General features: G+C 41.2%; 1 protein-coding gene across 2 annotated transcripts in view; it reads left to right on the top strand.

Moving 5' to 3' along the window:
- The window catches only part of LOC121280394 (FYVE, RhoGEF and PH domain-containing protein 3-like), a 201,035-nt gene that overhangs the window by 81,077 nt on the left and 93,068 nt on the right, over positions 1–26,890 (top strand). The gene's annotated exons all lie outside the window — the stretch shown is intronic.

The following is a 26,890-nucleotide window of genomic DNA, read 5'->3' as shown; positions in this document are numbered from 1 at the left end:
GAGCACATCAAGGTCAAAGAGAATGGTGAATGAGGGCATGTGCCCATTGCAATCATTTTATTTTAAGACATTAATACAGTATATGGACATGCTAGATGTGCTTAATGAATATTCTTGTTTTTACATTCATAGTAGAGAAGTGGGATACAATTCCAGAGGTACAGGAATGTGTAAAGATTAGTGACAGGGAGATACTTAGATACATTTATATAGTTATTTAAAAAACTGTAATGGCTAAAATATGGATTTAGTAGATTCTGGTGGAGTACCCATTTGGCCCTTCAAGCCAGCTATGCCATTCAACAAGATTATCGCTGATCTGCCTCAACTCCATGTCCCCACACTATCCTCCGACTCCTTAATTCCCTTAGTATCCACAAATTAACCTTAGTCTTGACTTACTATAGAACCTCAAAAGAATAATCTGTGGATTATTGCCTGAGCCACGAGCAAGTTGGCATAGGGTAAATAAGATTAGGATGTTGAATGCTTGGCTCAAGGATTGTTGTGGGAAGAATGAGTTTCGATTCGTGTGGCGCTGGCAATACTACTGGGGAAGGCGTGAGCTGTACCACTGGGACGGTCTTCACTTGACCTTGCTGGAAGCAGTGTACTGCAAGTTGTATATCAAGGGCAGTAGAGAGAGCTTTAAACTAATTCATTGTGGGGAGGGATCATGTGAGGGATGATGTGGTAGACTAAAGGAAAAGGCCAAGGCAATGGAGCAAGGTAGCAATAAGGGTAATGATAATGGCAACATAGTAGGAAGGAGCAGAGTGCACCAAGATAAGGCCAGAGTTGGCAAGAGTAAAAAGACAGAACTAAAGGTCTGCATCTGAATGTGTGTGACATTGGTAGCAAAATAGATGAAGTGACAATTCAAATAGAAATAAATATGTATGTCCTAACAACCATTACAGAGCTGTGGCCTCAAGGTGATCAAGGCTAGGACCTAATATTCAAAAGTACTTGATGTTTCTGGAGCACAGGAAGCTAGGAAAAGGTGGTGGGGTAGCTCTGTTAATTGAGGATGTCATTAGTAGTGAGGAATTACCTTAGTCCTAAAGATCAAGATGTAGAATCAGTTTGGGTCGAGATGAGAAATACTAAAGGTAAGAAGTCACATGTGGGAGTAGTGCTTAGGTTCCCTAACAGTAACTACACTGTAGGATGGAGTATTTTGGAAGAAATAATGGGGGATTTTAAAAAGGATACTGCAATAATCATTGGCGATTTTCATCTACATATAAACTGGATGAATCAGATTGGCGAAGGTGGCCTGGTAGATGAGTTCCTACTGTTTTCAGGACTATTATTCAGAGCAGCACATTCTACACCCAGAGAGCAGGCTATTCTAGACCTAGTAATGTAATGAGACATGATTGATTAATGACTCCATAATGAAGGAGCCTCGAGGCAGTCGTGATCATAACATAGTTGAATTTTGCATTCAGTTTGAAGGTGAGAAGAATGAGCCTAAGATTAGTGTTTTAAACTTAAAATAAAGGCAATTACAAGTGTATGAAGACAGAACTGACTAAAGTGAACTGGAATATTAGATTAAAGAGTGGGACAGTAGAGATGCAGCAGCAGACATTTAAGGAAGTATTTCATAACATTCAACAAAGATACATTCCAGTGAGAAAGAAAGAGACTCGAGGACAAGGATGCACCATTTGTGGCTAGGTAAGGAAGTAAAAGGAAGTAACAAATTGAAGGAAAAAGCATACAATTTTGTAGATTAGTGGTAGGTCAGAAGGTTGCCAGAATCCAAAAACCAGCAAAGAATGATTTAAAAAAATGAAGGGGGATAAATTAGCGTATGAGAGAAAGCTAGCTTGAAATATAAAAACAGATAGTAAGAGTTTCTCCAAGTATTTAAAAAGGAAAAGAGTAAGTAAACTGAGCGCTTGCCCACTAGAGAGAGAACCTGGGGAATTAATAATGAGAAATAAAGAAATGGCAGAAGCATTGAACAGATATTTTGTCTGTCTTCATTGTGGAAAACATAAGTAACATCCCAGAAATACTTTTAAATCAAGAGGTTAAAGGGAGGGAGGAACTGAACATTTACAATCATCAGGAAAGGGTATTGAGAAAACTATTGGAACTAAAAGCTGACAGGTCCCTGGGTCCTGACGGACTTCATCCTAGGGCCTTAAAAAAAGTGGCTATAGAGATAGTAGATGCACTGGTTACAATTTTCTAATATACCCTAGACTTGCGAAAGGTCCCATCAGATTGAAAATAGTGAATGTAATTCCTCTATTCAAGAAAGAAAGGAGACAGAAATCAGGAAACTACAGGTCAGTTAGCTTAACATCTGCCATAGGGAAAATTCTTGAACCTGTTATTAAGAAAGTAATAGCAGGGCATTAAAATATCTTAATACAATCGGGCAGAGTCGACATGGTTTTGTGAAAGAAAAATTGTGTTTGACTAATTTATTAGAGATCTTTGAAGAAGTGACAAGCAACATGAATAAAGGGGAACCTGTAGATGTGCTGTGCTTGGATTTCCAGAAGGTATTTGTTAAGGTCCCACATCAAAGGTTACAATGCAGAATAGGACCTTATGGTATAGGGGATAAGATATATGCATGGATAGAGGATTGGTTAGCTGACAGGAAGCAGAGAGTATGGATGAATGGATTATTTTCGGGTTGGCAAGATGTAACGAGTGGAGTGCCACACAAATCAGTGCTGGGGCTTCAACTCTTTGCAGTCTATATCAATGACTTGGAAGAAGGGGCAGAATGATTGGTTGCTAAATTTGCTGATGACTCAAAGATAGATAGGAGAGTAAGTTGTGAAGAGACATAAGGCAACAAAGAGATATAGATAGGTTAAATGAGTGGGCAAAAATTTGGCAGATGGAGTATAATGTGGGAAAACGTGAACTTGTTCATTTTCACAGAAGAAGAGAAAAGCAGCATATTATTTAAATGGAGAGAGATTGCTGAACTCTGCAGTACAGAGGGATCTGGGTACCTTTTTTTAATTCGTTCATGGAACGTGGGCATCACTGGCTAGGCCAACATTTATTGCCCATCCCTAATTGCCCTTGAGAAGGTGGTGGTGAGCTGCCGCCTTGAACCGCTGCAGTTCATGTGGTGTAGGTACATCCACAGTGCTGTTAGGGAGGGAGTTCCAGGATTTTGATCCAGTGACAGTGAAGGAACGGTGATATATTTCCAAGTCAGGATGGCGAGTGTCTTGGTGGGGAACTTCCAAGTGGTGGTGTTCCCATCTATCAGCTGCCCTTGCCCTTCTAGATGGTAGCGGTCATGGATTTGGAAGGTGCCATCTAAGGAGCTATTGGGAAACTATTATATATACACACTCACACATACAGATGGCAATGACTCATATATTAAACAATCGACTTGAGGGAGTGAATATTTGTGGATGTAGTGCCAATCAAGTAGGCTGATTTGTCCTGTTTGGTGTCAAGCTTCTGTGTTTTCGGAGCTGCACTCATCTAGGCAAGTGGGGAGTATTTCATCACACTCCTGACTTGTACCTTGGTGGACAGGCTTTGGGGAGTCAGGAGATGAGTTGCTCATCACAGGATTTCTAGCCTCTGACCTGCTCTTGTAGTCATAGTATTTATATGGCTAGTCCAGTTCAGTTTCTGGCCAATGGTAACCCCCAGGATGTTGATAGTGATGGCAAAGCCAATGAATGTCAAGAAGTGATGGTCAGATTCTCTCTAGTTGGAGATGGTCATTGCCTGGCAAATGTCTGGCATGAATGTTACTTGCCATTTGGCAGCCCAAGCCTGGATATTGTCCAGGTCTTGTTGCATTTGGACATGGACTGCTTCAATATCTGAGGAGCCATGAACGGTGCTGCACATTATGCAATCATCAGCGAACATCTCCACTTCTGACCTTATGATGGAATAAAGGTCATTTATGAAGCAGCTGAAGATGGTTGGGCCTTGGATACTCCCCTGAGGAACTCCTGCAGTGATATCCTGGAGCTGAGAAACTGACCTCCAACAACCACAGCCTTTTGTGCTAGGTATGACTCCAACCAGATTCCCATTGACTTCAGTTTTGCTGAGGCTCCTTGATGCCACACTTGGTCAAATGCAGGCACTCTCAACTTACCTTGTGAGTTCAGCTCTTTTGTCCATGTTTGAACCAAGGCTGTAATGAGGTCAGGAGCTGAGTGGCCCTGGCGGAACCCAAACTGGGTGTCAGTGAGCAGTTTATTGCTAAGCAAATGCTGCCTGATAGCACTGGTGATGACCCTTCCATTTCTTTACTAGTGATCAAGAGTAGACTAATGGGGTAGTAATTGGCCAGGTTGGATTTGTCCTGCTTTTTTTGTACAGGACATGCCTGGGCGATTTTCCACATAGCTTGGCAGATGCGAACGTTGTAGCTGTACTGGAACAGCTTAGCTAGGGGCACAGCAAGCCCTGGAGCACAGCTCTTCAGTACTATTGCTGGAATATTGTCAGAGCCCTTTGCAATTTCCAGTGCCTTCAACCATTTCTTGATATCACATGGAGTGAATCAAATTGGCTGGAGACTGTCGTCTGTGATGCTGGGGACCTCCGAAGGAGGCCAAGATGGATCATCCACTTGGCATTTCTGGCTGAAGATTGTAGCAAATGTTTCAGCCTTATCTTGTGCACTGCTGTGCTGGACTCCTCCATCATGAGAATGGGGATATTTGTGGAGCTTCTTCCTCAAGTCAGTTGTTTAATTGTCCACCACCATTCACGACTGGATGGACAGGACTGCAGAGTTTAGATCTGATCCTTTGTTTGTGTGATCACTTAGCTCTGTCTATCACTTGCTGCATATGCTGTTTGGCATGCAAATAGTCTTGTGTTATAGCTTCACCTGGTTGACACCTCATTTTTAGGTATGACTGGTGCTGCTCCTGGCATACTCTCCTGCACTCTTCATTGAAACAGGGTTGATCCCCTGGCTTGATGGTAATGGTAGAGTGGAGCATATGCCAGGCCAGGAGGTGACAGATTGTATTCGAGTTCTGTTTTTCTGCTGCTAATGGCCCACAACACCTCATGGATGCCCAGTCTTCAGTCGCTAGATCTGTTCGAAATCTATCCCATTTAGCACAGTGGTAGTTCCACACTACATGATGGCGGGTATCCTCAATGTGAAGGCGGGACTTTGTCTCCACATCCTGGTACATGAATCACAAAAAGTTTGTATGCAAGTATAGCAAATGATTAGGAAGACAAATGGGACTTTGACCTTTATTGCAAGGGGAACAGGGATGTTTTGCTACAGTTATACAGGGTGTTGTTGGTGAGACCATATCGACTACTGTGTATGGTTTTGGTTGTCTTATTTAAAGGGTATAATTACATAAGCAGTTCAGAGAAGTTCACTCGACCGATTCCTGGGATGAAGGGGCTATCTTTGAGAAAAGGCTGGATAGGTTAGGCCTGCATACATTGGCGTTTTGAAGAATGAGAGGTGATCTTATTGAAACATACAAGATCTTGAGGAGACTTGACAGAATGGATGCTGAAAGAATGATTCTGTTTGTCCAAAGACTAGAACTAGGGGACGCAGTTTAAAAATATGGGATCTCCCATTTAAGGTGGAGAAGAGGAGAAATTTGTTTTTGTTAGTATGTGGAATTCTCTTCCCCAAAGAGCCGTGGAGGTAGGATCGTTGAATATTTTTAAGGCTGAGCTAGATTGATTCTTGATTAGCAATGGAGTCAAAGGTTATAAGGGGTAGGCAGGAAAGTGGAGCTGAGGGCACAATCAGAGCAGCCATGATCTTATTAAATGGTGGAGCTGGTTCGAGTGGTCGAATGGCCAACTCCTACTCCTGGTTTGTATGTATGTATTTTTGTATACCAACTGAGAACCTGGAGCTTTCTAAGGGGGAACAGCTTTAGGTGATGAAATTTCTCCTCATCGCAATCCTAAACGGCTGACTCCTTATTCTAAGACTGTGTCCCGATGTTTTTGATTCCCAGTCAGGGGAAACATTTTTTCAACAACTACCCTGTCTAGTCCTTTAAGAATGTTATGTTTCATTGAGATCACCACTCATTCTTCTAATCTCCATGGAATATAGGCCTAGACTACTCAACCTCTGCTCATAGGACAATTGCCTCATCCCAGGAGCCAGTCTAAAGAACCTTCATTGCACTCCCTCTAGGGCAAGTATGTCCTTCCTTAGGAAGGAGTTCAAGACTGAACACAATGGATTGAATATTGTGGGACCTTACAGGAGTGGGATAGGAAGCAGGGCCTAGGAAAAATTGTTAGGTTGGGGGGCTGGGGATGGTTGGGTGCAGGGAACCTGGAGGTCTGGCCACATAGGGGACAATTGTGTCACTTAAATGGCCAATTAAGGGAATTTTCTCTCTGCTGCTGACAGTTTGCCAGCGGCAGATGACCCTTGGCCACGTGGGAGACTGCCTGATGAACCCTGGCAGCCTCCCTGCAGGCTTGGGGATCCTCCTATTCGGGCACTTTCAGGCCCACAGCTGGTAATGGATGTTATCATAGCAAGAGCCTCATACTGAACACACTGCCATCCCCCTACTGGTACCTAGCTATTTGCTCTACTGACCCCTGATGCCACTTGCCTTACTGCGAGGGCTGCATCCAGCGCTGTGTCTCTCAGCGGGATGCAGTCCCAGCAGTGGCCTCTGCTCCTGCTGGTGCTGCTTGGACAGCCAGCAGCTCATTAGCTGCAAAATGGCATGAAAACTAGCTGGGGGGGTTCCACCAAATGGCTGAGAGATGGTTGCCCCCATCTTTCCAGCACATCACTGGGTTACCTGACAAAATCCAGTCCAGTAAGTGAGAAAAACAAAATCTTGAGGGTGATGGAGATCTGAAATAAAAACAAGATGCTGGAAATACTCAGGTCTGGCAAGGTATGTGGAGAAAGAAATAGAGCTCATGTTTCATCAGAACTGATGAGAGAAGAACCAGGCTGATTATAGAAGGTATAGAAGGGACAGTGAAAACCAAAAAGAGTAATGAAGAGACTGTCAGCCAACATAAAGGTGAATCAAAAAGTCTTCTGTAAGCATATAAATAATAAAAGTGTGTAGAAGGAGGTGTAGGTCTGATTAGGAACCAAAAAGTAGAATTTCACATCAAAGTAGAGGACATGGCTGAGATATTAAATTAGTACTTTGCATTTGTCTTTATCAAGGAAGAAGATGCTGCCTAAGTCATGGTTAAAGAGAAGGCAGTTGAATCAGTTGATGGTGTAGAGAGGTGGTATTAGATGGGGTGACTATACTTGAGGTACATCCAAGGATACAGAGGGAAGGAAGAAAGGCACTGGCCATAATCTTCCAATCTTCTTTAGATACAGGGGTAGTGTCAGAGGACTGGAGATTTGCAAACGTTACACCTTTGTTCAAAAAGTGCATAAGGATAAACCCAGCAATCACAGGGCCAGTCAGTTTAACCTCTCTGGTGAGAAAACTTTTAGAAACTATAATTTGAGACAAAATTAACAGTCACTTGAAAAAACGTAGATTAATTAAGGAAGTCCAGCACAGATTTGTTAAGAGCAAATTGAGATTAACTTGCTTGAGATTTTTGATGATGGTAATGCAGTTGTTGTGGTGTACATGGACTTCTAAAAGGCATGTGATAAAGTGCCACATAACAGGCTTCTTAGCAAAGTTTAAGCTCATGGAATAAGAGGGACAGTGGCAGCATGGATATGAAATCGGCTGAATGACAGGAAATAGTTGTGGGTAATGGTTGCTTTTCAGATTGGAAGAAGGTTTACAGTGGGGTTCCCCAGAGATCAGTATTAGGACTCCTTCTTTGCTTAATATGGATTAATGACCTAGGTTTGGATGTCAAGGGACAATTTCAAAATTTGCACATGACACAAAGCTTGGAGGTTTTGTGAAATGTGAGGAGGAAAGTGTTAAACTTCAAGAGAACGTAAAGCTTGGCGGAATGGGCGGACAAGTGGCAGATGGAATTTAACATAGAGAAGTGTGAAGTGAGTTAATTTGGTAGGAGCAATGAGAAGGTGCAATATAAAATAAAGGGTACAATTCTAAAGGGGATGCAGGAGTAGGGGTCCTGGGGATATATGTACACAAATCATTGAAGCTGGCATGGCAGGTTGAGTAAATGGTTAATAAAGCATTTGGGATCCTGGGCTTTATAAACAGAGGAATAGAGTGTAAAAGCAAGGAAATTATGATAAGCCTGTATAAAAGCACTGGTTTTGCCTCAGCTTGAGTATTGTATTCAATTCTGGCACCACACTTTAGGAAGGATGTGAAGGTATTAGAGAGGCTGCAAAAAAGATTTGAGATTGGTTCTCAGGATGAGGAACTTCAGTTATGTGGATAGATTGGAGAAGCTGGGGGTGTTTTCCTTGTAGAAGAGAAATTAAAAAAGATATTTGATAGATGTGTTCAAAATAATGAGGGGTCTGGACAGAGTAGACAGGGAGAAATTGTTACTGTTGGCAGAAGGATGAAGAACCTGAGGGCACCAATTTAAGGTAATCAGCAAATGAAGCAATGGAGACAAGAGGAAAAACCTTTTTACGCTGCAAGTGGTTAGGATCTGGAATGCACTGTCTGAGAGTGTGAGGGAGGCGGATTGAATCAAGGCCTTCAAAGGAGAATTAGATCATTACCTGAAGAGGAAAAATGTTCAGGGCTTTGGGGAAAAGACAGGACTAGGACCAGGTGAGTTACAGAGAGCTGGTACTGACACAGTGGGCCAAATGACTGCCCCTTGTAAGATGTTATGAATTGAAGATCATCTTACTTTGTTCCCAACTCTCTGACTCCTAGATTTGGAAATGCAGGGAAATATATTTAAGTTTGCAGAAGTTACATTGATGTTTGGTATAGAGTATTCTGAAGAATTGAGCAGAAAATTGCAAAAGAGCAGTGATTAAGCAAATTTTGAGAAGAATGGTGAATGCAGTTTAATGTAACAAGTGTGAGGTAGAGCACTTCAGCACTGGGGGAATAAATGGGATTATAATCAAAAGGGTAAGTGTTTTGTGGTGGGGAGGTGCATAAACCATTTAAAAACTAGCTCTCATATGCAGAACAAACCCAAGACTGAGATGATGCTGGGCTTCATCACAAGCAGTTGACAAAGTGAAAACAAGGAAGTTTGACTGCAGTTGCGTATTGCAATGCTAGTCACCCCAACTTGGAATATTGTGTTTTGAATGCTCCAATTTGGGAAGAATATATAACATTTGCAAAGTCTTGTAACTACTTGCCTATCACTAACCTTCCTTTCACCTCCAAAGGCCTTGAATATGTTACCTCCCAGGTCCATGCCCATCTTTCCCTCAACTATATGCTTGAAACTCTCCAAAGAAGGTTTCTGCCTCACCACAGTACTGAGCCAATGGCATCCTGAGCAACTGCAACCGTTTGGCTATCCCTTATCTTTCTTGATATGTCTGCAGCTTTTGACACAGTTTTCCTCCAGTGCCTCTCCTTGGTTGTCCTGGTGAGTGGAACTGCCCTCGCCTGGTTCCACACTTATCTTTTCTATCATAGAGAATCTTTTGTAATGACTTCTTATCCTGCTCCTGTGCCATTACCTCTGGAGTTCCCCATGAGCTATACTTGACTCACCTATTTCTTTCTCCTCAGTCTGCTGTCTAATAATTACATCATCCAAAATCATGATGTTGGCTCAGGATTGGTGAGGAGGGGCTATTTTGCGTGAGGGATTTCCGTTGGGACCTGCAGAGTTTAACAGCTGGACCTAATTAATATATTTTGTCTGTTTCCCAGCTGCAGTCAGCCAGATTAAGAGGCTAGCTGGTGGGTAAACCTTCAGCCCCAGGCTTCAGTTAGGGAGCAGAGAGGAGGGTTAGGAAAGACTTGGTGGTGGTGAGGATGGTGGAGATCCTGATTCTGGAAGGAAAAGAGGGTAAGTGGAAAGACACTTACCTGCTGGATCCAGCAGACCCTGCCTCCCTTTAGCTGCCAGGTTTCCAGAGGACGACCAGAAAACCTAACTGACCATCTTAAAATTTAAAATAGGTTTTAAATTTGAGGCATGCAGCCTTGTTATAATATTTAAATGACAAACCCAGCTCTGCGAGTGTGTTGGTTCAGCAACCCTCTGTCCTGCCTTTGTTAAAACTGGAGGGACTTGGGTTTGAGATTTTTTACATTTTAATATCCCAAACCCAATTCTAACGACTCAGGCCCATTTGTGGTGCTTAAAATTCTTCTCGTGTCACCAGGTTCCGCATGCACACTGATACCGCAACCACACTTAACCCTGTTGCTGATCTGATATTTAGCACTAGATGAGCAGAAATTTCCTTCACTTAAAACATTGGAAATATTCAAGCCTTTGTATTTGACACCTAGCACAAACTCTTTCCTCTTCACCGATTCCATCACCTTCCCTAGTCAGCCTTGGGTTGGACCAGACTATTTGCAGCCTTGGTGTCCTATTTGATGCTGAGCTTTTGACTCAATATCCTCTTCATCATCAAGACCACCTACTCCAATCTCTATTAATATCATCCATCTGCTGCTCAAGCTCTTAGTTATACTTTGGTTACCTCCAGACTTGACTATTCCAATGAACTCTGGGCCAGCCTTCCATTCTCACTCTCCACAGACTTGAGCTCATCCAAAACTCAGCAACCTTAACTTGCACTAAGTCCTATTCAACCATTATCCCTGTGCACACTGACGTAAATGGTTTTGGATCCACCAATGCCTTAAATTGAAAGCTCTATCCTTCTTTTCAAATATCTCCATGGTCTTGCTCCTCCCTATCTCTAATCTTTGAACCCCAAAACTTCCTAAGCTTTCGGCATTTCTCCCAATTCTGATTTCCTCTTTATCCCAACTTTTTTTGCCCTCACCATTGATTCATGTATCTTCTGCCTTCTAGGCCCTAAGCTCTGGAATTTCCTTCCAAAATCCCTCTGCCTTATCTTTCCTTCCACCTCGTTTAATACCCCATTAAAATCTACCTCTTTGACCAAGCTTTTAACCATATGTCCTAATATTTCCTATGGGTCCATGTTAATGTTATTTGTCTGATTATGCTTTTGTGAATTTCCTTGAGACATATTTAAAAGTGCTATGGTACTCTTCAGAAAGCAAAGGATAAAACAGGAGGCAATATTTACAGTTTTGTAAGCATTTATTCACAGAATACACATTACAAATGCACATCTCATAAACTCAAACCCCATTTCCAGTCTGTTCCTAATTATAGGAACCCAGGTGAATCCCTAGTTAATTGGATGCAGATGGCACACATTAAACACAGTTAATATGCAGCTAACACTATGAATGAATGCACATTGTTGTTGATAGTTCACCAGAATGATACTGATTTAGCTATGAAGAAAGACTTGGTAAACTTGTATTATATTCCCTGTGGAGGAGGTTAAAGGTTAATCTGATTTTAAGTGTTTGAAATAATTAATGGGATTGGTAGGCTGGATAATGAATGACTCATTCCGCCACTTGAGGTATCTAAAACAAGGGGACATCATCTGAGAATGCAAGTTAACAAAATTAGCTAAAACTCCTTCGTATTAAAGGTTGTGCAAATATGAAATACACTTCGCTATGAAGCTGTAGATATTTGGAAAATATAACATTTGGGATTTTAAAGGTAGACAGACTCCAAAGGTCGTATGGCCTATTTCTGTCCCCATGTGACTAATAAGTATGCTATCACTGAGTGTGGTTGTAAGTTCTAATGGGTATTAGTTGCAATCTTCCATTGCTATTCTCAATTTTATAATGAGTAGCAGTTCTTCTACTTGAGGTTTTGCTGCACAGATTCAGCAAACCCTCAATGCTTCAAGTGTTATTTTCAGCATTAGGTCTTTTTATCTACCATCATAGCTATCCTGAATAGGAATCAATTAATACTGACACAGAATTATTTGCCTCGAAATGCTTATATTATACAATTCAGATTTTCTGTCCATTGTGTTAGAGGTATGAAACTTCCAAAAGTAATTCCAAAGGAACAAAGGCAGTAATCTTTAATATACAGACAGACAGCTCAAAAACTGAAAAAAATCAGTCACAAAACCTGCATCCCTAAATTAGCAATCACAATTCAAGAAAAGATATGTCAGGATTATGACCTGCAGCCTTAAGACCAGTTAAACTCCAATCTGAGGTTTTCGAAAAAATAGACTTTGTGTTCTTTTAGGGACATGGCTGCAACTTGCCATAAGAACAATATATTGTGCATTACATAGTATCCAACTTATCATGAACACCACTACAGGTCATCCATGTGTGTATGTATGCACATATACATGTCTGTCTTGTGTATAACAAGTGACCATCACTTTTTTTTATAGTTTTAAAGCGTTTTTGTTTAAAAGAAAAGAAAGCCAGGCATTTTCTATATTGTTCTAATGTGAAATTTTCTAGCAATTTGCTTCTTCTATGCTCAGCCATGTGGAAGTAGAGGCCTTGCAGGGATTAACCAGTTTACCAGTTAAATATCACATGACTGCTCCAGAAACTTGCCCATTTATGAGCAGCACATGGGAGGTTTACTTATAGAATGATTATACTTGACACTTGAGTCACTACCCAATTTTCATGACAATAGTTTTAGCCTATTCATTGTTGTTGAGGAATATCCAGAAATCTTAGTGCAATATTATACATGGTTGTTGAGTGGGCAGTGATGGGCCATATAATAGGATATAGAAGATGGTAAAACAAAAATAAAAATAAAAATACCTGGAAAAATTCAGCAGCATCTGTGGAGAGGAATAAAATTAACGTGAAATATTTCACCTCTCTTCTATTTTTACTTAGTTCTGTTGAAGAGTCATAGGGACTCGAAACATTAACTGTGTTCCTCTCTGCAGATGCTGCCAGACCTGCTGAGTTTTTCCAGGTATTTTTATTTTTATTTTTGTTTTGAATTTCCAGCATCTGCAGTCTTTTGCTTTTATCTATAGAAGATTGGTGTTCAGCTGTTTTTTGGTACTGTTTTAGTAGTTCATCTTCATTGTGAAAGCAAGTGAGATTTTCTTTCTCCTGTTGTCCTTAATTCACTGGCCTGTAATTAGACGAAGGCATTCAATTCTTCAAATTTGAAGACTTTTTTTATTTGTTGATAGTCCATGAAAAAGTAATTTTGGCTAGGATGTTACCTTAAGCATGTGAAATGAATACGGTATTTTATTCCAATCATTTGAAGTATCAAGGGGTCTAGGCGACAAATATCACTTGACTTTTAACATTAAATAGAGCAACAATGCACAAGAATGGATTTATCTACTCAGAAAAACAATCGTTGGCCCAGTGGCAGATGGTACAAACTTTCACTACATTGTCTCTACATTTGGCAGAAAATATTAGAAAAATAAACATTCCATCTTATTGATGAGTGAACTGTGAGAGAAATGGGAAAATGCAGGGATGACATGCAGAGATTAGGAGAACATTAATTTAATTCCCAAAGACCTCATGAGAGTTTTAAGATAAAGTAATATTTAATTGCAACTGTTAGAGTAGATTTGGAGCAGATCATTTGAGTTAGGTGTATTTAATAGATAATCTATTCTAGAGGTATGCTAATATTGATACTACACTTGGAGCTGTTTTTAAGCAATTTTCTCCCCTCATCAAACCCTAAAACCATTGGCTGTTGTTGAGGTGTGAGTCCATAGGTGTCATGTGCCCTCCAGGACTTACTGAAAATAATATTCTTAATGTATGGGCTTTGATCTTGAGTTAATAGTTTATGCAGTCACTGCGGAGAGATTGTGCATCACACATGGACACATGTTTGCATCCAAATTTCAAATTTTGGTCGATCATCCTCTTCCTAACTTTGATATCTGAGTCTTTACTGAGGTCAGCCAATGCGGAAAAAAAAACCACCTTGTCTCCACAGTTCAGTAACACAGGCATTAGCAATGAGATCATTGAAGAACATAAGTAAATCAAATAAATTCAAAGTGCTTTTGAAGCTGCAGAGTGAAAATGCTAATTCAGACATGATATGGGAGTGTGATTTGCATCTACTAGGAACAAAGTTGAAACAATTTTACTTTACTTCTGGATTGTAACAGCAGGAAGTAGTTTGTAACATAAATTAGCTTGCTTCCAACACACAGCATCATCTAGTCCATTACTCTGAATTCAGACGTGCTAGCTTGGAAAATCCCACCGCCAGGACCACTGTTCATTCTGTTACTCTCTTACTTAATTTCCACTCAGGTACTTGAGATATGTTTTTCAGTGCATTCATAAAGCACTTTCTGGACTGAAATTTTGTTTTCTTTAAAATTCATCTTTGCCCTCAGGCATGGTGCTGGCAAAGTGGGAATTGCTGGGATTTGTGGAACTCTTGCATTATCATAGCAATGGTACTAAGTTGTTATTGTGAGGTTTGTAATGGGGAGTAGAAGGGGAAAGGCACAAATTCAATGAAGGAAGGCATTAATAGCACTGAATGCAAGTTGTATTTGTCCTTTTCTCAGGAAACTGTTTTATTCCTATCTTTTGCTGAGTTTTTGCATCATTGCTGGTTTTGAAAATTTGTTGCTGAAATCTCATGCCTTTTGCACCTTAAGATTAGCATTCCAGTCACCTCCTGGCTTACCTTCTATCTATTAAAATCCATTAATTTCAATTTATCCTAACTTACATTCGGTCTTCCTTCCCCATCACTCTCCAGTCTTCACTGATCTAAATTGGACTATTGTCCCCCCCAGCATGTCAGATTTTAAAAACTCATCCTAGTGTTTTTATCTCTCCCATTCTCTATAATGTGTAGGCATGCTGGTACTGGCCTGTAATGCTCTCTCACCCCTCTGTCCCACTACTAGTGGCTATGCCTTTCGCTGCCTACTTCTCACTCCCTGGAATTGCCTCCATAAACATCTCTACCCCTCCACTTCCCTCTTCTTCTCTCAAACCCTTTTTGTACATATAAAAAAACAACTCTTTGACCAGTCTTCCTACTTGCCCCTTCTTTGGTTCATGGTCTGTTGCTGCTGTGTTCCCTAAATTAAGGTTGGAGGAAGGGTTTGCTGGGTTGTTAAGTGTAACACCAAGTTGTTAACCTAAGGGGAAGGAATTAACCAGTTTTACACCGTTCACCAGCCAAATTAGCATTTGCTGATGTTGATGAAATTGCTAATCTTACTGGACGTAAGGAATACACCTGCTCATGTGCATGGCATGGAAACAAATTTCAAAATTATCACTTAAAAATGGAGATATATAGAAAATTGTCAAATATTTTGCTTTTTAAAAAAAAATGTACTGGTCAAAAAATCCCCGAGTTCTGTTTTCGTCACTACAACGTTGTAAAAACTGCCAGTGACCTATTTATCCTTTTCTGAGTGAAGACATAAAGGAAGTTGCTGCAGCATTAACTTGTGGTTTTTTTTTGTCTGAATTTAATCATGTTTGAAAATACAGGAAGGTATGTTTGTACATTTCACACATTTTCTGGTCTGGAGGAATTGCATAACTAATCAAATGTATCTGTGACTTTACTGTAAGATTAGAAAAGGCTTGAGTAGACCTATATTCCTTAGAGTTTCGAAGAATGAGAGGTGATTTCATTGAAACATAGGGCCAAATCTCCAAGTCTCTGGATCATTGGAGACTGGATGTACAACCAAAGATGCGCATTGGACCCTGTGAAATTCCTGACATGTGGATCTACATGGGAATTGCCCAGGGAGTTTCAACTTCTCAGTGCTGATCAAATGTCATTTTTAACTGACATTAACTTTACTAACTTATTGACTAACTTTAGCACATTTCTTAGCTAATATCACCACTGTCAACACCTCTTTGTCCTTTTGTCTATGACATCTTTTGGCAATCTCCACCTATCACTGGCCCTCTATCCAGCTCTACCCGTCCCACCCCAACTTAAACCAGCTTATATTTCACCTCTTTTCTATTTTTCCTTAGTTCTGATGAAGAGTCATTCGGACTCGAAACATTAACTGTGCTCCTCTCCGCAGATGCTGTCAGACCTGCTGAGTTTTTCCAGGTATTTTTGTTTTTGTTTTGGATTTCCAGTTTTTTTGCTTTTATGATAAACTTACCATTTGGCAGCTAGAGATGTACAAAGTGGGCATGTCCTGTCTTTCCCCAGCTCTACTGCACTCCAATGGAGTTCCCTCAGCGACACTGCGCTGCACATTTCTATGAATGCCGGGTTCAGAAGACCCCAGTAGGAATGTGTAGCAGCGTTCAGTCAGAATTTAAGAGCGCAGCCGCAATCAAACGACCATTGCCACTGCTTGGAAGATCCGGGCCATATAGTTCTTAAGGGCTTGTGGATAGATACTGGGAGGACATTTCCCTTAGCTATGGTGTCTGGCAGTATGGGTCATGGTCTCAAAATAAGAGGTTGGCCATTTAGGACTAAGATGAAGAGAAATCTCCCTCAGTGGATGCTCAGTCATTGAGTATATTCAAGATAGAGATCAATAGATTTTTGTATACTAAGGGAATCAAGAATTAAGGGATAGTGTGGGATGGTATAATTGAAGTAGATTAGCCTGATTTTATTGATTATTAGACTTGAAGGGCTGAATGGTCTACACCTATCCCTATTTTAAGATTTATGGCACAGAAACATGCCATTCAGTCCAATGAATCTATACTGGCATCTGTGCTCCACTTGAGCCTCCCCCATCTTTATCAGTTAAACCTATCATCATAACACTCAACTCCCTTCTCTCTCATATGCTTGTCTCGCTTCTACTTAAATGCATTTATACTGTTGGTTTCACTCCCTGTGAAAGCCAGTTCCACATTCTCACCACTCTTTGGGTAAAGAAGCTTCTTCTGAATTCCCTATTGGATTTCTTGGTGACCATGGACAGGACTTTTCCGTTGGTGTGCGGGGACAGGCCCAACACGCCGGCATGTAAAATGACGCGCAATGACAACAGGCATGCATCCCTATGTCCTTGCGCTGAATAGCGATGTTTCGGTTGGTGGGCACGTGCCGGAATCGGCTGCGTGACTGCCGATATGTAAATGGCCCATTAAGGCCATTAAGGATTTAATTAAGGTCATTATAAACGCTGCCCATTCTTAATGTTGGTGGGCAGGCGAAAAGGCCATGCGGCCTTCACGTTTTTAGGAAACCTCATCCATGGGTGGGATGAGGTTTCCTAAACCTTTTATGAAATAAATAAAAACATTTTCATTAATATAAAAACATGTCCCAACTCATGTGACACAGTCACATGAGGGGACATGTTTAAATGAATTTATAAACCTTTTATTTAATTTTTTGAACATCGAATCAATCTCCCTGAGGCGGCTCTGTGCCTCAGGGAGATTGAAGCGCTCTTTCGTATGCATGCATGAAAGAGTGCTGCCCCTACTCTCACTCCTCCCCCCGCCTGCACAAGTAGTGCTGAGTGCTACTGGCCACATATTATGCTGGGCGGGCCTTAACTGGCCCACCGAGCCCGCCCACCATATGAAAAACCCTGCCTCATCTTATATTAATGGCCTCTAGCTATGCTCTCCCCCACAAGAGGAGACATTCTCTCTCTGTAAGAAACATTCTCTTACCAAAACCTTCCATAATTTTAATACCTCCACTGGGTTACCTCTCAGCCTTTGGTTCAAGAGAAAAAAGACCCCTTCTGCAGCCTCTCCATCCATTCCTGATTTGTTCCTGTCAGCAATTACTATCTGTGAAGGATGTAAAAATGTTATTGATAATATTTCATCCTATGGTAAAGCCTATTTTAGATATCTTCCATCTGTGGTGGATAAGGAGCGCATTTCACTTGTGCATTTACTCCTTTCTTTATCATATTCAAAAATGTGACTAGCACTATTAATAAAACTTTGGCCAATAGCATATATAGAATTACAAGCCAGTGGGACCAAAGCATTTTTCTGTTATTTATAATTTTCTCAGTTTTTTTGTTGTGGTATTTATGGTCAGAAGCCTTTTGTGCAAGTGTGGAAATACAAGTGGGAAGTGGGGTAAAGTAGAAAAGGCCTTGAGCAAAATAACTTACTTTTCCTGAAGCGGTCTACACTAACGCAAGCACTTATTTTCCAGCTAAAGGGATGGTTGATGCATGTTGTAGATAGATGTGAGTATGACAAAGACACAAGATGTATAAATCTGTGTAATCCAAGTTTCTCAGATGAAAACTAAACTCAAATGTCCCAACTTCTGGCATGTCTTTCAAGTTATATTCAGCATAACTTCCTTTTGTTCTCACTTATAGCTGGATCACATCATACTATTGGTACCTTGAACTGTTTTGCTTTATGTTCTAAATGAATAGTTAACATACTAATATTATTCGATTTCAATTGAAAGATGTATTGGGTAACTAAAGATATACCGTGCAGGAATCTCCTATCAATTTGCACCCAAAAATGATGTAATTGTAGTTCAAGGCCAACTTCTGATGCAAAAGATTGAGGAAATTTGGGCATAGGTGAGGCATGCCCAATTACTATGGTAGGCCTGAATTTGTTCAATGTTTTAAGGTGGTTCTTCGAAACTTTTGCCCACCCTCCCCTGCTCAAAAACATAGCTTCTTCCCCTATCTAAAAGAAATTAAACTTGCTGCATTTAAGCAAGTTTAAAATGAGTATTCATTTGCAGCTAAAATTTTGCTTGTGAATTTACACTTATTGAGAACTGTTTGCTGTTGATGCTCTAAGTTGCAGAAGAATGCCAGCGGATTCTGAAAAACTAATCTGATTCATGGATTAGTATATTGCGATAAGAAAACTCGCAATTATTGGCCTGATAATTTAGATTCCTTATTTTATAATTAATCCTTAAACTGAACACTACATCATCATAGGAGATACCTAAATGGCATTTTTTAAAGATCATAACACAATTGTAAATATGTTTTGTGATACAATATCTCCCCCAGGCTAAAATGAAACGTACAGTATTATGGTAATTATCTGTAGTTATTTTAAATTAACTGCTCCATTCTGTCTTACCACCAGTGCATTGAAAAAAAAATCATTCAGTGGATTGCTTGATGGTCTTTTTGAAAGTTTTAAGAAAAGTTCAATAATATCATCAGTGCAACATAACCCCTTATGTTCCTGCCTGATGTTGAATTAATTTTATCATTAAGCTTAATGGGAATTTTAACACCTCTGTCTGTTACAGATGTGACACAACGTTGATGCATAGACAATGTTGAGTTACTTCTTCTACAACTTAGAGCATCAACAGCAAACAGTTCTCAATAAGTGTAAATTCACAAGCAAAATTTTAGCTGCAAATGAATACTCATTTTAAACTTGCTTAAATGCAGGAAGTTTAATTTCTTTGTTTTTGAGCAGGGGAGGGTCTGGGCAAAAGTTTCGAAGAACCAACTTAAAAGTTTACTTAGAAGTAAATAAGTCACTCTTTACTAAATAAGTCACTGATATAACCCAGCTCTTTAGAATTTGACTGCTTTGAATCCACAGTTAATCACTTCAAATCACAGAGGAAAGTTAATGGATTGAATGACTTGTTTAAACTGCTTAACGAAAAAGCAGAAAACTGGTCCATGATAGAAAAGATCATATCAATTAAGGTAATGGAAGGGTAAAACAAAACAAAGCACAAATAGCTATGACTGTGTAAAGCCTTGGGAGAGACCTATAAGGAATCAGGTGAGAAAATGGGGGAAATTAGCAAGTGTGGAGAGAGAGGGATATGCTACGGACAGGAGGGGAATTAATTTAAGCCACACTAACTTCTTCTCTCACCACACACCCATAAATAGGGAGGTGTTTTTGATTTACTTCCCCCTCTATAAGCGGTGACTTAGTTCCCAACCCTTCAGTTTTGGTGTGATCCAATTTTCTATTAAAGCCCCACAACAAACTTGAGATAGGATGAACTCAAAGGGTTAGTTTATTTTCACACATTCAAATGTGAGAGAAGGGTAACAACGTTGCCTCCTTTGCACTCCTATAGTAAAAGAGTGATAGAGAAAAGAAATATTTACAGTGCAGAGACCACAAAGAAAAAGAAATATTGTTTCATATGGGTCTAGAAACAAAGCCAATGAGGTGTTCCTTCACAGAGGTCAGCGGGCTGAAAACTGAAGCAGTATAATATACTTTTTCAGTGGAGTTAACTTCAATGATGGGATAGACATGCAGAGATGAATGAGTCTAGTAGGCGATGGTACGGAAGTTCTACTAGGAACAGTGTAGATGGGGCCCGTTTTCAATTTAGGCAGAATTCCTTTTCTGTGATGCCCCTAGTTAGGTGGCAAAATGGCAGACTGGGCTTCTGCAGTAAAGCAAGGCAATATAACTGGTTACACAAGCTAGATGTCCATGTCACATGAGTCCCATCTCTCCACATTGTCTTTGACAGTGTTATGACACAGCAGATGGTAAATGCTGAGCTGTTCAAATTACAGATGGACAGTTGAAACAACTGTCACAAATAATTTTCAATTTATATAACTTTCAAGATGCATGCCTTGAATTCAGTAATAATAAGACCACCAGGTCCTATAGGTTTTTACAAAACTAGATTAAGCATTTATTTATAAGAGAAATGGTCTTTAAATACATACATAGATCTACAAATTACTACTATGAAAACTTCTAAATCCCCTGATCAGTCTAACTCCCACTTACACTTTCGTTAAGGCAACAGGAAGACACAGATTTTAAAAGACCCATGATACCCTGAACAAGTCGAATTCAAAGTGAGTTTTCTTAACGTCAGTCCTTTGAAGACAGCAGCTTGAGGCATAGATGCTGAAGGCTTTTTCACACTTGTAAGATCTTAAAACTGCCTTCCCTTACCAACAGTCTCCTCTCCTTTATATATATTTCCCTCTTTGAATGCAAATACCCATTGATCCACTATGTCTTTGGACTTTATCTCCCTGATAATAAAAACCTGTCATAGCACTAAGCTTTACCAGTAATCTTTGGGAAAAATAAACACACTGTTTCTAAACTTCACCTGGTTAAGTGACACATTTCACTCCCTCTTTTGAAAACAATCTAGCCTGATTTATTTAAAAATGCACATGTTCCCTTGACACCAATGTTTCTAAACTTCCCATGTTTACCTAATTAACATTTCAAACCTGACTTCTCTTCTTACATCAAAGCACCCAGACCAGCTGCCTCTAATTCAATTAAGTCTTACACACACACATAGACAGATAGACACATCTCACTATTACTCTTATTTTACTATAAATTCCAATAACATTATGGGAATTATCATATCTTCCTGACAGACAGGGAACATGTATCCCTCTTCTGGGTTCCTGAGATGTTCAATATCTCAACCATTAAGAATTAAAAGGAAAGTTTTGGGGCCCTTTGTCCTAGCAGGTGAGTAGACTCCAGTAAGCCAGCCTTGGTTATGAAATGCAGATGGTCTTTGTATCTTTCTCTTTGAATTTGGTGTCTGAAGCCCAGAGAGGAGGTCATTAATGTCTCTTCAAGGATAACGAGGTGAAAATTTCTGTGATACTGCCAGATAGCTCCTTTTGTTCAAGGGTCACAGACAGACATAGTTATAGCCATTTTAAAAGATCTATGTCCAGTTTTTAAAACTTTAGAAATAGCCATGAGGGTATCTATATCTATTTTATAAAAAAATATGCAGTGTGAGGTCTTAGTCCACTCACAGGTAGAAAAGCTATAGATGCAAAAAGCCTGAAATGGAAATTACAATTGCTGAATATTCACATTCTGGTCCCGAAAAGAGATTTATAAAAATTAGACCGACATCCTGGTTCAGACCCCAGTCCGAAGTGTGTTTGATTGAAGAGTCTATTCTGAAGTGTCAGTCTGCTTCTCCTTTCCAAACGCCTCCAGACCTATTATGTTACTTGTTGGTACCACTGATCACTGCCTGCAGTCAATATATTTGTAGATAATGGCGCTAAGTCAAATTTATTTTGGTCTTCACTCTAAAGCCAGACAGGTCATTAACAGAGATTTCTACCTGGTAGTGATATGTTGTTCTTTTTGGTCACTGCAGCTTTTAACCTTATCTAGAGACCTGCAGCATTTTGTCGACATCCTATACCTTTGCTAACTTTTACATTTCTATTTGGGCAAAATTGCTGCCTTTAAGTTAAGCTAAACCAAAAGTTATTTAACATGAGCATTAGTGATCTTCAAGCACAAATATTCATCACTTCCTGTTTGTCACTGAAGGCCCAGTGATTTTTAGTAGTGTCTTTATTCCTGTGTTACTTTGTGCGAACAGTCACTTTTCAGAATGTTTTCATATTGATCACTGGTTACATTAGTCTAATCAGATCCTATAAAACCTGTGGCAACTGCACAAGGTGATGTCTCTTTATGAAGATTTTTTTTAGGAAATTGTCAATTTTTAAACTTTCACCAAGAGAATGCAGTTCCGTTTTGTGCCAGAATGTCCAAAATAAAGGGCCAGGTTTTCACTCCTGAGGTGGATTATGTGAGTTGGAAGATTTCCCAGCTCGGGAGAAAGTGCCCAATTAGACCCAATATTCACTGAGGGTTGGGGGTTGGGTGCAGGTATGAGATGGAGCCCTGCCAGAAGTTGGGATGTAGCCACAAGGGCTGTGAAATGCTGAGGAGACCTGTATAAAAGGCTCACCTCAGCTCCCTGGGACTTTGTCCCAGTTGTTTCCTTAAGTTTTAGGTACCCTAGCCCTGACTCCTCACATTCCATCAATGACACCCCCCCCCCTACACCCCGGTCTGTCCGTCTCCAGTTCCTATGTCAACTCATGCTCCCCACCCAGTCCCATGGCCCCTTATACCCCCATGGCAACTTAATGTCAACTCATGCTGACCCATTACCCCACCCACCACCACCCTTTTCCCTTACACTCACCCAGTATCCACCGTGGGCAGATTTCAAGAACCATATTCAGATTAAATAAAATAAAGGTCTAAATTTCTATTACATCCTTCACGATATAAAAAAACACTCCCATTCATGAAAGTCCATTCAAAACTTTTGAATCCCTTCAGGAACTTAATCCCTTTTAAAACAGACTTATATTCATAACCCCACATCAAAGGCAGCTAATCATTTAATAACCTCTGAGCTGTCAATCAAACTGAATTTAGAACCCCTTAGTGAAATAATTGTAGATTGTAGAAAACAGCCAAGTATTAATAATGACCTAATGATACCCCTTGAAGCAATGTCGACAAACAGCATTTGTAAATGCTAGAACAGATTTTTTTCAACTTTGACACAAACAGGCAATTTTAGTTAATTTTTAAAGGGCTTGGGATTTAGAATTAGATGAGGGTCAAATAATGATGGTACATCAAAAGGATATAGTCAGACAACTGGAGAAACACGCTAACCATATCAACCTGTTAATAAGGGAAGGTCATAAGGCCTCAGATGAAATAGCTATGAATGATATTTGCATCCTGTCTAGCGAATGGTTGATAGAACAAGCGAGGGGAGATCTAGATAAAGTTCTGGGAGGAAGATTGCCATTGTGGATATCTGAAGACTACCTTTGGGCCATATCCATCCACCATATGAACAACAGTACATCTAATATCCAAGGTCTAGCCCGAGCTTAGCCAGTGAGACAAGGGTGTCAGAGTCCCAGTAGTACAACTAAGCTGTTGGGGAGAGTGTTTTATTACCCCATCTTGAGAGATGGATTGTGGGCCAACTGATTTTTATGGTTGGAAGCACTGGGGTAAAAAGAGAAGCTTATACAGTTAATAGCAAGATTATCCCGCATAGTTAGATTGGATGGAGGGATGTGCCTAGGTGGCCACAGACGCGAGGGGAAGTGCCCAGAGCAAGGATGTTGTTGTTGAGGCAGAGACCACTGGAATCTGAGTTTTCTAGTAACCAAAGCTTTTTTCAAGCATATGCTGGGAGATCAGCCTTTCCAAGGGCTCTCTCACACTATAAAGCCTGTGGCGCAATTTATATTTTTAGTTATTACATTTCGCTATACTGCCTAGGCTAATCTCCAGTTACCTACCTAATGAGCTGGGAGGCTGGGAAATGTCTTGCTCCTAATGCCTCCCAGTCTATGCTCTTACCACTCTAACATTTGTTTACCCATCCTGTGAAGGTCATTAAGTTGGGTTCTCACAGAACCATACCCAGCATGCCTATGTGTTGGCTTTATTTCTCATCATGCTTAGAAAGAGCTCTTACAACTACACTTAAAGCTGTTAAGGCTAATAATATTTGTCTACTTTTAAAGCTGTTAATGCCTATCTTAATATCCTTTTAATATCGACTTAGTTCATTACCCCACACCATTGTCATTTTCCCATACGATGGCACTGAATGCACGACTTTGGTTTATTTGAAGCATCTCTCTGTCTGTCTCCCCCTCCCCTTGTGCTCTCCCGTCCTTTCGCTTTCCCTCCTCTCGCGCGCCTCCTCTCTCTCTCGCATGCGTGCTCCCCCTCTCCACCTCTCTCTCTTGCATGCTCCCCCCTCTCTTTCTCTCACGCCCTCCCCCTCTCTCTCTCGCGTGCTCCCTCTCTCTCGCACGCTGCCCCCTCTCTCTTTCTCTCTCTCGTGCTCGATACCTCTCTCTCTCGCGCTTGATCCCTCACTCTCTTGCGTGCTCGCCCCTCTCTCTCGCATGCTCACCCCCTCTCGCGTGCTCGCCACCTCTCTCTCGCACGCTCGCCCTCTCTCTCTCTCGTGTGCTCGCCCCCTCTCTCTCTCGTGTGCTCGCCCCCTCTCTCTCGTGTGCTCGCCCCCTCTCTCTCTCGCGCGCTCTCCCCCTCTCTCTCTCGTATGCTCGCCCCCTCTCTCGTGTGCTCGCCCCCACTCTCTCTCGCGCGCTCGCCCTTCTCTCTCATGCGGTCGCCCCCACTCTCTCTCGCGCACTCGCCCCCACTCTCTCTCGCGTGCTTGCCCCCTCTGTCTCTCATGCGCACACTCCTCTCTCTTGTGCACTCGATCCCCCTCGCTCTCGCGCGCGTGCTTGCCCCCCCCCACGCACTCGCCCTCTCTCTCTCCTCTCTCTCTCTCTTGCCCCCTCTCTCACGGGTGCGCTGGCCCCCCCCCTCTCTCGCTCGCGCGCTCACCCCCCCTCGTTCGTCCCCCCTTTGCATGTGCGCTTGCACCCCTCCCCCCTCTCGCGTGCGCTCACACTTCCCCCCTCCCACCTCCCGCCCTCTCCCCTTCTCTCACTCTTTTTGACTAGGTCACTGTTTTGAGGAATGGGGTAGTGCTGACATCTATCACCCATTGATAATAACAAAGGCCAGCAAAAGAGGAAAAGGGAGAAATTAAAGCACTAAATTTTCATTCTCAAACCTAGATTTTATTTTGTTGCTATATTATGAGAGTAACTGATATTCAGAAATCGGCTTTTACTTTTCTGTATCCATGAAAATGCAGATGACTCTTCAGATGACATCTTTAAGCCAGTTTGAGCTGCTATTCTTTTATGAAGGTTACTCCGAGGTTACTGGTTAGCTGGAGTAAAGCATAGTGAAGGAATGAGGGCTCAGTGTGCTGGTCTGTCAGTAGGAAGAAAGCCTAAATTTGAGGATTAAAAGTTCAAAAAAAAATGTCCTTATCTTGCTCAATATCATCCTGTAGGTGAATATTAGGGTCCCTGTGTTTACTGGGGCCAAGTGTCCAAATCTGGTGGGTTGATGGGGGAATTGAGTTGTGCTTTCCCCGAAAGCTGTGGTGTTTTAGCTTCACGGTGTTTTTGATTTTTTTTTTAAAGACAGCTTCTCCACTCAGAAGCCAGCCTGATTGACAGACTTGGCACCCTCTTGAGGGGGTGTACTCCAAAAGAGACCACAATACAGAAACAGTTAAGTTAGAGTCATAGAGTTATGCAGCTCAGAAACAGGCCCTTTGGCCCATCATGTCCGTGCCGGCCATCAAGCACCTATCTATTTTAATCCCATTTTCCAGCGCTTGGCCCGTAGCCCTGTGTGCTATGTCATTTCAAGTGCTCCCTGTGCACCACAAAGGTGGTGGGCGGTGGAGACACAGGTAGCCTGGCCTGATTGCAAATAAGTAGGGGGCAACAGTTCTGATGGCTTGGGGTGGGAAACTGGTTTGTTTGATGGGCCAGGGTTAGTGGGGAAGCCACCCACGCTCTTCCTGGCCCACAAATTGTATTGGGAAAGCACGTGCCTCTTTCATACAGTAGTCCTTGAGTGTTTGCTATTGTTAAATGGGGTACTTGGGAAGGGGAGAATACCCAGGAAGCAATCTTTTCCTGCACTAATATGCACTCTGTGATGCAGCAATCAAGAAATAGCCTTGCCAGTATCTTGGAGATGACTAACTGAAGATAGCCTTGCTGCCTTAATAATTGAGGTGAATATGAAAGATGTGGGAATGGATTTTTTAAAAATTGTTCAAAATTTAACCTATAGAGAATGATGTTGGCACTAAATTAAGGATGAGTTTTGAAATTGGGTGCAAGTGTTACTTCGACTGACCATCATAAAAATCCCTATTATACCCTGCCTCCCTGCTTTTCCCAATCCACATCCCAGCAACATTCCTCTTCGGTTTTTATGCGGGCAAGATTAGCTGGGCTGCACGAAGGAGCAACCAACGAGCTCACAGCTCTTCCAAGCAAAAATTTAGTCTCAGCTGTTAGATTTACCATGACCTAAGACAGATGACTTAAAAACATGTGAGTGTGTTTAACCAGACAGGCTCTGCATTGATTTTAAAGTTGACAGCTCTGATAAGATCAATACTGCAGGGTATACAGCAGGAAAATTGGAGGCGAGTACAAACACTCCGTCGTGCTTGCCTCTACCTGGAAGTTATTGACCACAGTAATTTCCTTGGCCTATTCTCTCTGGCGATTCTCTTGGGTCTGACAGCTGAAGCAGCAGAGAGATGAATGAATGTGGATGTTGTGAAGCAATTAATCAGCAGTTGCTGCAGGAGAGCAGTGCTTTGAAAC

Source organism: Carcharodon carcharias, chromosome 7 (genome assembly GCF_017639515.1).
Source record: "Carcharodon carcharias isolate sCarCar2 chromosome 7, sCarCar2.pri, whole genome shotgun sequence".
Taxonomy (NCBI): Eukaryota; Metazoa; Chordata; class Chondrichthyes; order Lamniformes; family Lamnidae; genus Carcharodon; species Carcharodon carcharias.
The sequence above is the reverse complement of the archived record's forward strand: the minus strand, read 5'-3'. Positions and strand labels throughout refer to the sequence as shown.